This window comes from Mesoplodon mirus (genome assembly GCF_964341445.2).
Source record: "Mesoplodon mirus genome assembly, contig: HAP1_SCAFFOLD_1792, whole genome shotgun sequence".
Lineage (NCBI taxonomy): Eukaryota > Metazoa > Chordata > Mammalia > Artiodactyla > Ziphiidae > Mesoplodon > Mesoplodon mirus.
Window position 1 is genome coordinate 53,102 of NW_028294500.1, and position 12,080 is coordinate 65,181.

The 12,080-nt window shown below is 44.6% G+C and overlaps 1 long non-coding RNA gene across 1 annotated transcript; it reads left to right on the forward strand.

The window, feature by feature from the left end:
* The first annotated feature begins 1,581 nt into the window (after positions 1–1,581).
* On the forward strand, positions 1,582–4,728 carry LOC309798132. The gene is made up of 3 exons (XR_014292963.1): positions 1,582–1,734; positions 2,965–3,034; positions 3,126–4,728. It is a non-coding gene; the product is annotated as an uncharacterized lncRNA (long non-coding RNA).
* The last annotated feature ends 7,352 nt before the right edge of the window (positions 4,729–12,080 follow it).

The window sequence follows — 12,080 nt, forward strand, 5'->3', positions numbered from 1 at the left end:
GAATGCATTTTAAGAAACAAACGGTGCAAAGGATGCAACAGTATACCAGGACGTTGCATGAAAATGTTTTTTATTTAATGACAAAAAATAGTATGATTCTAATTACTTATTTTTGCTTTTATAAAATTTTCATAAACATATGTAAATTATATAGGAATTGTGTCATCAATGTGACCATTTTTATAGCTTTCTTTCCTCTAAGTGTAAATAGAACTTATTAAATCCTGATAGTTTTCTATCAATAAATTATTTTTATTTTTTGATTTTCATGTTCAATAAACTTTGGCAAACAGTTCTATAGTTAAGAGATGTCTCTAAACCAAAGGTCAAACTAGTTGTATGGTTTACTCTGCCCCATTCGTAGGATTGGAAATACTTGGCAGTTTCTGCAGTTGATGCTAATTCAGATGGGAGCTGTATTCCAGTTATGCTTATTTGTGGTGATTTCTTGGCTGAAAGAAGTCAGCACATGAATTGCCTTCTCAGCCTAGTAATTATTGCACATTTGGTGGCTGGGTTTATTATGAGGTTCCTTAGGGTAATGTAATCAGTTTTACAGCCACCCAAGGTTTATTTCAAGGGGCAAAACTCACCAAAACTTTACCTGCTTATTAAGTGCAACCCTCAGCATATAGTGGTAAGAAAATACTACTTTTCTAGAGAAGGAGCTGGCACACTTTTCTAAAGGGCCAGAGAGTGAACATCTTAAACTTTGCCATATGACCTCTGCTTTATCCGTCAAGTCTGCCATTGTAGCAGGAAAGCAGACAGAGATCAAAGGTAAACAAAGGAGCTGTGCTCCAATGAAACATTATTTATAGACACTAAAATGCGCATGTCATATAATTCTCAAATGTTGCAAAATATTTAAATTTTTTTTCAACATTTGAAACTACAAAAATCATTTTTAGCTTACAGGTCGTACAGCACAGGCTGGGGCAGCATCTGGGCTCTTTCCCAGCAGAGATGAAGGATGAAAGAAGGGGCCTGCCTGGGCATGTGGAGTTGGCTCCTGCCTTGTTGTCCAGTGCCAGCCCCGTGCTCAGGACAGACAACACAGGGGCCCAGCGCATCCCGCTCCAGTTCTTTGGCCTCAGTCTGGAAGCCAGCACAGTGAGAAGTCTAAGCGCCCCTGCCCCAAACCGGCCCAGAGCCAAGGGCGGCACCTCTGACTGCTCCAGCAAGCAAACAGCTGCATGTGAGCAGAGAAAGGGGGTGGGGCCAGATGGCAGGAAACCATACATCTTGTAAACAACGGGGGTCTGTAGGCAGACATAGAAAAGCAGGAACTTCTGGACGGACAGAAAACCTACATTTTGGGGTGACAAGTGTGCTGGAGGCAAAGGAAGGTGGGAAAACGGGAATCTAAGGCCTCTAAATGTAACCTTTTGCTCATTAAGCCCTCATTACAGTAAAACTAGCCTTGCAGATGAGAAGTTCCCGTCATGCACCGGGGCCGGGACACTTCGCAGCGAGGCTAAATAAGGAGGAAACTCCCCCCTCCCCTCAGAAAGGTGGAGCTGGGTGAAAACCAGGAAGTGCGACCCCGCCCCCACCCTCCCCAATGAAGACTCCGCCCCTTCGTTTGCACGCCCCGTGGAAGCAGCCTGTCCAAGCAGCTCAGCGCCGCGGCGCACCCCCGTCGGCCCCCTGCGCCCCGGAAGTCCTCGCTGTGTCTTCTCCTCCCTGTTGTCTCTGAATTCTTCCTGCGACAAGATGAGAACCTCTTCTCTGGTGAGGAGGCGGCTGTGGATCCACCGGCTCTTCCTGCAGCTGGGCGGGCGGGTCTGGGAGGAGCCCCTCGGTGCGGGCGGAGCCCAGGGCCCCGGGCCTTGGCCTCTCTGCTCCGCGCCCCGGGCTTCCGGGCGGGGCAAGGACTGCAGGTACAGGGAGCTCCGCCGCGGGGGCCCGGCCGGGAGCTGGAGGAGCGGCGGGCAAGGAGGGCCCGCCTCCCTGTCCGGAGCCTCGCAGAGGCCTCCGCCCACAGGGAGGGCGGCAGAGGTGGAGAGCCGGCGGGGGGCACCGCGCTCCTCGCCGAAGGCCTTCCGGCCCCAGGCTCGTTCCCCACGGGATCAGAACCGCCCCGGCTTCCTGCACTCGGGACGCTGCTGCACTGGGCTCCTGTTCCTCCTGCTGGCCACTCGCTCCCCCCTGGGCCTCCGCCTCCGATCCTCCGGGAAGTCGGAGCCCTGAGATGGGCCAGAGGAGAGAGGGGCTCAGGGGCCGCTGTCTCAGCAGCCCCTCCTTCCCCCAGAGGGGCCTCTTCAGGGGCGGGGGTCCGTCCAGGAGCTGATGGGGCTGGGCACCAGGAGTGAGGTGCTGTCCTCCCACGTCCTGCACGGTGAATCCAAGTCCCCCTAAAACTGAGTTCCCTCACTGAGTTTACAGATGATCTCTCTATCCAAAACTTTCTCCCTTTTCTTTGTCACCTCTGACCTCAATGCTGTGCTAATGGAACACTCGTCAAGCAGAGTCAGGTGCCTAGACTACCCTTGTTAACGTCATCAATGGACCAGGTGCTGTTGTAGATGTCACCGTTCTCTCCAGATTCAGGTGGTTTCTCCAGGGCAGGATGAGCTCAAAGACCCCTGAGCCGGGGACCACCTGGCCTGGGAATCATAAACCAGAGACAGCCTGACTTCTGAAGCTATGATGAACAAATGTCACATATAGTATGGGATTAACAGTTATACAATTCTGTTCGTAAAATAGGTAACTAACCTTGATTTACTGCATAGCACAGGAAACTATATTCAATATCTTGTAATAACCTATAATGGAAAATAATCCAAAAAAATGTATATATATATATAACTGAATCACTTTGCTATACACCAGAAAGTAACACAATATTGTATCAATAAGTCAACTATACTTCGATTTGGTAAAAAAGGAAAAAAAAAGAGTCACAGAAATGTCAAATGATGACGATTAATGGCAGCCTCTTTGTCCTTCCCTTTAAAGAAGCCCCGAACTCAACGGCCCAATTGGAGTGTGTCTGTGGCTTTTCTCCCACTCCCTTGCTTGGAGATCTGTAAGTAAACCCTTACTTTGATTAATACACCTGCTGTCAGAGTTGAGCTTTCTTCACCTCAGTCACATGAGCCTTTGCTCCATAAAAACAGGACCTCAGGTTGGCAGTTCCAGGGCTTGGAGTGTCATCGAAAGAATTCATCTCTGATGAGTGCACGTCCGGGCACCTCCCAACACATCGTCATGTCCCCAGGGTCTCCATGATGCTTGAGCTGCTGTCCCCACCCCCACACCCCCCAGGGGCAGAAGAGTGGGCTTTGGAGCACCTGGGAGGAGGCCTTTCTTGCTGGGCCCAGAGCACGTCCCTGTCCCCTGCCCTTGTAGCAGCCTCCGTGCACTAAATGAAAGTGGGCTTTAGTATCTGTAACTCATATTTTAGTTGTTCATTATATTCTGAACTGTTACAAAGAAACTCTTTAACTGTGTTGTCAATATAAATAATCACTAAATCAATCTATACTAGGAATAGAAAAGAATCTTATTTGAGCCAAATTGAGGTCTATAGCTCAGGAGAGACAGATTCTAGAAGGACCTGAAATGTGTTCAGCCAGACTACAAGTTTGGGGAGGTTTATAAAGGCAAAAACCTGAAAATGACATAAGTTGATTGTCAAGAATTATATATATGTATATGTATTTTGATGTGATGGTAAATGGATTTGTTTCTTTCATTTCCCTTTCTGACCTTTCATTATTAGTGTATAGAAATGTAACAAATTTCTGTGTTTCAGTTTTGTATCCTGCAACTTTACAGAATTCATTGATGAGGTCTAGTAGTTTTCTTGTAGTGTCTTTAGGATTTTCTAGGAATAAACCTACCTAAGAAGACAAAAGTCCTGTACTCCAAAAACTATAAGACACTGATGAAATAAATTGAAGGTGACACAAACAGATGGAAAGACACACCATGTTCCTGGATTGGAAGAATCAACATTGTTAAAATGACTATACTACCCAAGGCAATCTACAGCTTCAATACAATCCCTATCAAGTTATCAATGGCATTTTTCACAGAACTAGAACAAAAAATCTTAAATTTTTTATGGAAATAGAAAAGGCCCTGAATAGCCAAAGCAATCATGAGAAAGAAAAACCGAGCTGGAGGAATCAGGCTCCCTGACTTCACTCTATACTACAAAGCTACAGTCATTAAAACAGTATGGTACTGGCACATAAACAGAAATATAGACCAGTGGAACAGGATAGAAAGCCCAGAAATAAACCCACCCACCTATGGTCAATTAACCTATGACAAAGGAGGCAAGACTATATAATGAAGGAAAGACAGTCTCTTCAATAAATTGGTGCTGGGAAAGCTGGATAGCTACATGTAAAAAACTATGAAATTAAAACCTCTAAAACCATACACAAAAATAAACTAAAAATGGATTAAAGACCTAAATGTAAGACTGGATACTATAAAACTCTTAGAGGAAAATATAGACAGAACACTCTTTGACATAAATCGAAGCAATATCTTTAACTAACCATCTCCTAGTATAATGGAAATCAAACCAAAAATAAAGAAAAGGGAACTAATTAAACAGAAAAGCTTTTGCACAGCAAAGGAAACTATAAACAAAATGAAAAGACAACCCACAGAATGGGAGAAAATATTTGCAAATGATGCAACTGACTAGGGATTAGCCTCCAAAATTTATAAACAGCTCATGCAACTCAATACCAAAAAAAACAACCTAATGAAAAGATGGGCAGAACTTAAATAGACATTTCTCCAAAGAAGACATACAGATGGCAAAGAGGCACATTAAAAGATGTTCAACATGGCTAATCATTAGCAAAATGCAAATCAAATGTGCAATAAGCCATCACCTCACACCAGTCAGAATGGCCAGCATCAAAAAATGTGCAAACAATAAATACTGGAGACTGTGTGGAGAAAAGGGAATCCTCCTACACTGTTGGTGGGAATGTAAATTGGTACAGCCACTATGCAGAACACTATGGAGGTTCCTTTAAATATATATATATAATGGAATATTACTCAGCCATTAAAAAGAATAAAATAATGAATTTGCAGCAACATGGATGGAACTGGAGATTATCATATTAAGTAAAGTTAAGTCAGAGAAAGACAAATATCATATGATATCACTTGTATGCAGAATCTACAAAAATGATAGAAATAAACTTATTTACAAAACAGAAACAGACTCACAGACTTAGAAAATGAACTTATGGTTACCAGAGGGGAATGATTGGGGGGTATAAATTGGGAAATTGGGAGAGACACATACACACTGCTATATTTTAAAAAGATCAGCAACAAGGACATACTGTATAGCACAGGGAACTCTGCTCAATATTCTGTAATAAGCTAAATGGGGAAAGATATTTGAAAAAAATAGATACATGTATATGTATAACAGAATCACTTTGCTGTCCATCTGAAACGAATAAAACATTGTGAGTCAACTATACGCCAATATAAAATAAAAATTTAAGAAAACAATTATAATTGGAGCTGGCAAGAGGTAAGGGTGCCTATTAAGCAAGGATTGGTTGGTGTTTGAAATAGTTACATAGTTACAAGGGGAGACCTGTAGACCGTAAGTTGCAGGTGGCAGCTGCCAGCAGATACTGTTTTGAGAATGGCTGTTGGTGTTCTTGAGTCTGATACTGTAACAGGGAAGAAAAATCTGACTTCATATTAGATCTGTTTTTTTTTAATACTTTAACCTATATATCCTATTGTTTTTATTTCAAGTTAAAAATGTTGCCTATAGCCTGAAATATACAGGATAGCCCATTCTTAATGCTATGACCTTTAAGAGTATAACACTTGCCCATTCATATAGAGATAAAAAGTTGCAGAACAGAGAATAATATTTCTTTTGTTGGAGGTTTGCAGGAACATCGTGACCTGACCTTTGTGGACAAAGGATTCCTGCGCCAACAACCAACCTCACCCCTCCTTAAGCTTGCCCGTAAACATGCTTTGCTGAAACCTTCAGGGAGTTTGGGGCTTTTTGAGCATGAACCTCCCATTCTCTTTGCACGGCTCTGCAATAAACCTTGGTATCAGTCTGCATCAGGCACATGAACTTGTGTTCGCTAACAATACAGGTCAGAAAACTCAAGTTTTCACTAATAAAAGAATGTGTTTGAAACCCTGTCTATAGTAGTCACCCGGTCCATTTCAAAAGCCTAAACCATAGTTGCTCCATTTGATTTTTAAATGCATTTTTTTCTTTAATGGTTAATACCAGATATACAGTGAATTTTGAATAGGCTACAATAGGCTGCGTTGGTTTAAGATATAGCCCAAACATACAATAAGAAGAAAACTCCCCTGGTAAGATTGGCATGACTAAATATATTCAGAACTTCATTGAGCCTATTCTCATACACTCAATTTACTGCAGCTTTAGAGGTTTCTAACTTCTACTCAGATTTGTAAAGATTGGTCACTGGGAAATTTATTATCTGTCATTGTATTCCAGATGGCAGAGTAAACAAGGACTAAAGGTAGAAACACCTGCAAAATACCTAATATGGTCAAAACTGTCCGACTACTTTTAAAATGTTATTGTTTAACCATCCAGACAAAAGAGAAATGCCAGAGAAAAGTCAAATAGAGACATGTTTTCGTTCAGCCAAACAGATGACAGTGAGAGGTGAGGTGAGGAAACTGGCTCAGTGTGGGTGGTGGGACCAGGCACTTGAGACCTTATGCAGGCAGCTGCGGCGGCAGCTCTATCACGTCCTCCACGGGGCTGGTCTCTCAGCCCCCCAGACGCCAACTTTTCTTGGTAAACTCAGTGTAAGGATATCAGCCATTCATCAGGCACTTCTTTGGCTTCACACATGAGCAAGACACTTGTAGCTGCAAGGTTTACAAATTACAGCCTCTGCAGTGACTAGTCTGTGCTCTGTGCTCTCCTCAACTGAGGCTGCTTCTGGTGTCTACCACAGCACCTATACCACGTCCTGAGTGTCCAGGCTTACAGCGGTGCTCCTTGAGACTGGGCTGTGACATTTCCGTGTCTGGCATGTAGCAGGCATTGCATGAACATTTACTGGGGACAAGGAGGCTAAACTGCACAAGCATCTACTCCTAAGCTCATTCACACAGCTTGTGACTGCGGCTGAGCTCCAGAGACCTCATTGCCTGTGGTGGGCGCTAAAGCTCTCACAGCTTGTTTCATCTGCATGTTCTTTTCCCCCTGATAATATGACCCTTTTAGCTTCTCCTCCTAGAGGTTTGCATAGACCAGGTGGGAAGGACCGAAGTTGTTCCAGGCTTGTGTCAGGCTGTTAAAGCTCAACTACCCTGAAAGCTCATGAGAGGTACAGTATCACGTGGGGGTGGCTTTCAACAAGAGTTGTCACAGTGCCACTAACCTCAACAAGTGTATCCACTTTTTGTAGAAAGGTTTTAGCCCAACACTCTGCTCAAAAAGTGCAGAATGCACATTGTGTGATGTTTAAGCCCTTTGTTCTTGCTCTAGGGCAAGATTTCCCAACCTGGGGATCGAAGACATTCTGAGCCGGATAATTTTTCTCTGTGGGAGCTGTCCTGTGAGATCTGGGATGTTGAGCAGCACCCCTGGCCTCTACCCAGTAGCATCTACTCAGTCGTGACAACCCAAAATGCTTCCGGATGCACCCACTTGTCCTCTGGGGATGGGGGATTGGGGAAAAATTCCTCCAGCTGAAAATTTTTTCTCAAGTGGCACCAGTAGATTGCAAGGAGAACCAAAACAACAACAGCAAATGACGCACCAAGACTGCGCAGTGACGGAATTATGACAAACTAAAGATAGGCTTTCATTGTAGAGTATCTTCAGGCTATGTTTGATCCTTCGGTGCAGAGCGGACTCGAAGTCCTCCATCCCTTAGTGGTATTCGGCCCAAGGCCCCATATGCCTTTACCTGAAGTGTGTTTAATGTCACGTTTGTTTAATATATTCCCCCAGATCTGCCCCTCTGTGTGCCTGCATCGACAGAGTGTATCTACTTAGATTATACAATGTGAGCAAATAGAATCCTCATTATTTCAATAGCCTCCAGGGTAGCAACTCACAATGAACGTAAACTAATTTTACTGATAATAGTGAGACTTTGCTACCCAAATATGTAGTAAATATTAGGAAACCATCTATTTTACAGTAATAATTCAAAATGAAGTTTAAGAAATTTAACCATCATGACTGTTTACCACCAGAATCAGGTAGCGTAGCATGTTAGATGGTGCAGCAGGGTGAAGATGACAAGACGAACATCTCTAACATGTTCCCCACTTACTCATCTCTAAAGTATGGGGCACCACTCAGGGTGCACACAGATGTGCCACCCACACCTCTGGCGAATAAAACACTCACCGCCCAGCTGCTGGAGTGCCATCAACAGGCACCTTCCAGCCAACAGCCCCTCAGGCAGCCTCACGCATGCATGGGTCCCTCTGAGGGCTGCCACAGCCAATGGTCAAGGGCAGAGGGGCACTTAAAACACCTGTGATGACCACATATGCTTCAGAGCCCCCATGGGCCGAGCCAAGGCTTCCTCGGGGCCGGACACCTGCTCAGCTGTGCCCTCAGGCCAAACCTGCTCCCTCTCTGCCGCGTCTCAGAGGTTGACACCTAATTGGCACCCTGCCTGCCAAAATCCATCTTAACATTCCCTTCCAGAGAAACAGAATTGTGACGGGAGGAAAGCAGTGATGAGCGGGATTTGGGAGCTAGACTGCTCCACAGTTGGCAGTAGCAGGGACCCCTCCACGGGCTAGGTGGAGCACGCATCGTGTCTGAAATAGGTGGTGGTCCAGGTGTGCAAACTCTCACAGGTGACAGGGTAGTAATTGCTAGTCACCATCGAAACCAGCAGAGGAGCTTCCGGGTAGAAAGAAAGCAGAAAAAGCTGAAGACCCCACCCAGACCCAGGATTTTGATAAAAGATATTTTCACATATTGAGGTATGGGGAATTCGTCTGGCTTATAAAGGAGTTAAGGAGTAAACTTGAGTGTTACGCCTATCAAACATACATTGTGCTTCTGCTTTAATTATTAAAGAAAAGAGTGCATTGACCAGAAGTAAAAAATGTCCATGTTAAAAGTGAAGATGAAATGTCTTCCTTCCTGGGACGCCAATGTTGAAGCTCCTTCAATAATAAGCCTCAGTTCCCAGGTGCCAAGGCCATGCTGACTCGCTGTATATGGGCTGATCTCATTTTGTTTGTTTGTTTTGTTTCTGTTTTTGTTTTTTTCCCTGAAACCTTAAAAGAATGTATCCCTGACTTGTTTAATGTTCTTTGTTCTGACAAGATATAAAACTTTGCTGAAAACCATGCTTCCCTGGGACAGTTCTTCAGAGCTACCTGAGGCATTGTCTTCCAGGCTATAGTCCACAGTTTGGCTCAAATAAGATGCTTTTCTATTCCTTTATAGATTGTTTATTGATTATTTTCATTAACAAATTATTAGTAAAAGTAGCCAGGCTCCAAGTCCCAGAAGAGTTTAGTCAGACGCCCACCAGAGGTCTGCTAGCCCGTGGGACGTTAGGGCCGTGAGAGAGACCCTGACTTGGTAGTGGAATTCAGGAGGATGCCCTGAGCGTTGAAACCCACGCTCTTCTGACCCCTGTGAGCCTGCAGAAATGGCCAACCGTCCCTCTGTGACCAGCTGCCGCGCCTCCATCTTGTTCTTGCAACGAGAATGAGTGCTTCGTCTCTTCTTCCTGCTCAACTTCCGCCCTTTCAGCTACCAGCCCTGGGGAGAAATTGGTAACCCCAAACAGCCCCCCAAATTGCTGCAGTGCTCACGTGAATAGTCGGAGGGAGTAGTTGAAGAAGCAGAATGAGTGAGATTTCCCTTGAGCCGGAAAAGTGCGGCCAGATGCGTCACTTGTGGGTAATGACCCCAGCTGTCACCGTCCCTTTGGCCTTCCAGGTGTAGGGGGTCTGCGGGATCCTTGCTAAGTCTATTTTTTGCCATTCCCGACCCTTCCCTATCATCACCCCTTCACCTTGAATCATGTTCAAGAAATTTGATTAAAAACAAAATGTGTTCAGCTACATCCAGTGGAAAACCTGCTATTAAGGGTATTAAGAACAAGTAGAGGTGTTCCCTGGTGGCGCAGTGGTTGGGAGTCTGCCTGCCGATGCAGGGGATGTGGGTTCGTGCGCCGGTCCGGGAAGATCCCACATGCCAGGGAGCAGCTGGGCCCGTGAGCCATGGCCGCTGTGACTGTGCGTCCGGAGCCTGTGCTCCGCAACGGGAGAGGCCACAAGAGTGAGAGGTCCGTGTACTGCAAAAAAAAAAAAAAAAAAAAGAACAATTATAACTTTTCCCAGGCATTGAACCACGGCTTCATCCAATGGTGCCTAAGAAGGAACCAGTTAACAGAGTGGGATGCCATGAACAGATGGAAATCTTTACAGTGACTGGAGAGTTACTCTATTTAGAAAAAGAGAAGTGTCGTTTTATCCAATCGCAAGGTTATTCCACACTAAAAGAGATTTAAAAAAGACCCTTTTTCCACTCCAGCAGGTGGATAAAGGAGCCGTCAAATTCGTACTCAGAGGAGTTGATATCACGTGTCTACGCTTAGCTTCTCCAGGAGCTAAGCTTTGCTCCGCCGCAGCAGATAGGATTGTTGCAACTGACGCAGAAAGAAAGCAAGCTTGCTCTGGGAGCAAGTCGTGGAGACGTCTGCAGATGATGCTGAGAAAGTCAACACAGCAACTGGCCTTGAAACATGTATTATATAAAAGATGGGCCGTGGCACGTAAAACATATAAATAAGCCCCAGAAGGAATGCACTTGGGCTCCACATGGCTGCGGTGCAATATCTGTGTTTGTGTGTGTGTGTGACAGACGACAACAGCCGTGTGATTATGCTGAATAAATTCAACACATGCAGAAAAGAGAACCAACCGAACAAACAGGTGTTGCCGCCTTGCTCGGAAACAGTGCAGACGAGCTGTCCCTGTGTCCTGTCCTGGCCGTCAGGCTTTAACTCTCCCGAAAGAGCTTCATGACCCAGCCAGTGTGCTGGTGGGGCTGCGAGAAGACAAACGGGACTGAATTCTCAGTGTCTCAGCTGACGTGCCCTCATGTGAGCGTCTGGACAGGACCGAGCGGGGAAGAGTCAAGTGTAGGGGTGCTGAACTGGCTGGGGGGCTTCTCTCCCCGCATCCCTGCTGAGTCAGAGCCCCACTCAGCCCTTCATGGTGGAGAAGAGAGACGGGGAGACGCCTCAGCCGCTACACATGGACAGGCAGCTCCCGGCTCCTGCGGACTTCCAAAGCCTCATGTTATGAACTGACTTGTAATAACTTTGTTTTTGTCATTAAAGTGCTAGATATTTTTAGTAAGATTAATCTGAAAACGGTTTATTACCACCGATGTCAGTAATGGAATTAGCTGCGCTAGAGACAGCCTACAGTTTAAGTTAAAGTTTACAACGAAGTTTTTGCCTCAAAGTTTTAAGGAATTCAAGACGAGACTAGAATAAGACAAGACACCACAAAAACTGCTTGGTGACGGGGCTTTATATTCACTTTAAAGAAAATTATCTCTGAAAACTTAGAAATGTTTGATTATGCATATTGTTATTAGCATGAAGGTGAGAGATAGAAATGAAATATGAACCTGGATATGCTTATAGAAGTATTATGTGGTTCTGTGGAAAGCATTCTGCAGTGTTCTCAAATAGCAGCAGAAAACCCCAAAAGAGGAAATGGTGACACCTCAAAGTCATGCTGTTACCTGAAAAAAGCAAGCTGCAAGGCAACACAGAGTATTTAAGACAAGTGAACATGAAGCCATATTATCTGTGAATAAATGAAAATATATTTGAAAACGTTTTTTGTGTGTGTGTTGGAAAAATGTATACAAATGAACCATGGATACTTTGATATGGGTGAACGAGAAATTGTACTTTTACTCTGAATTATCCAGTTTTTTGTGTGTATGTGCTTGGAACTCAGGATGAACTGGAACAAGAGTGTACACTGTTTGTATTTAAAAACACACATGCATACACACACAACTTTACATGTGATTACATAGAAATGTCTTGTCATAC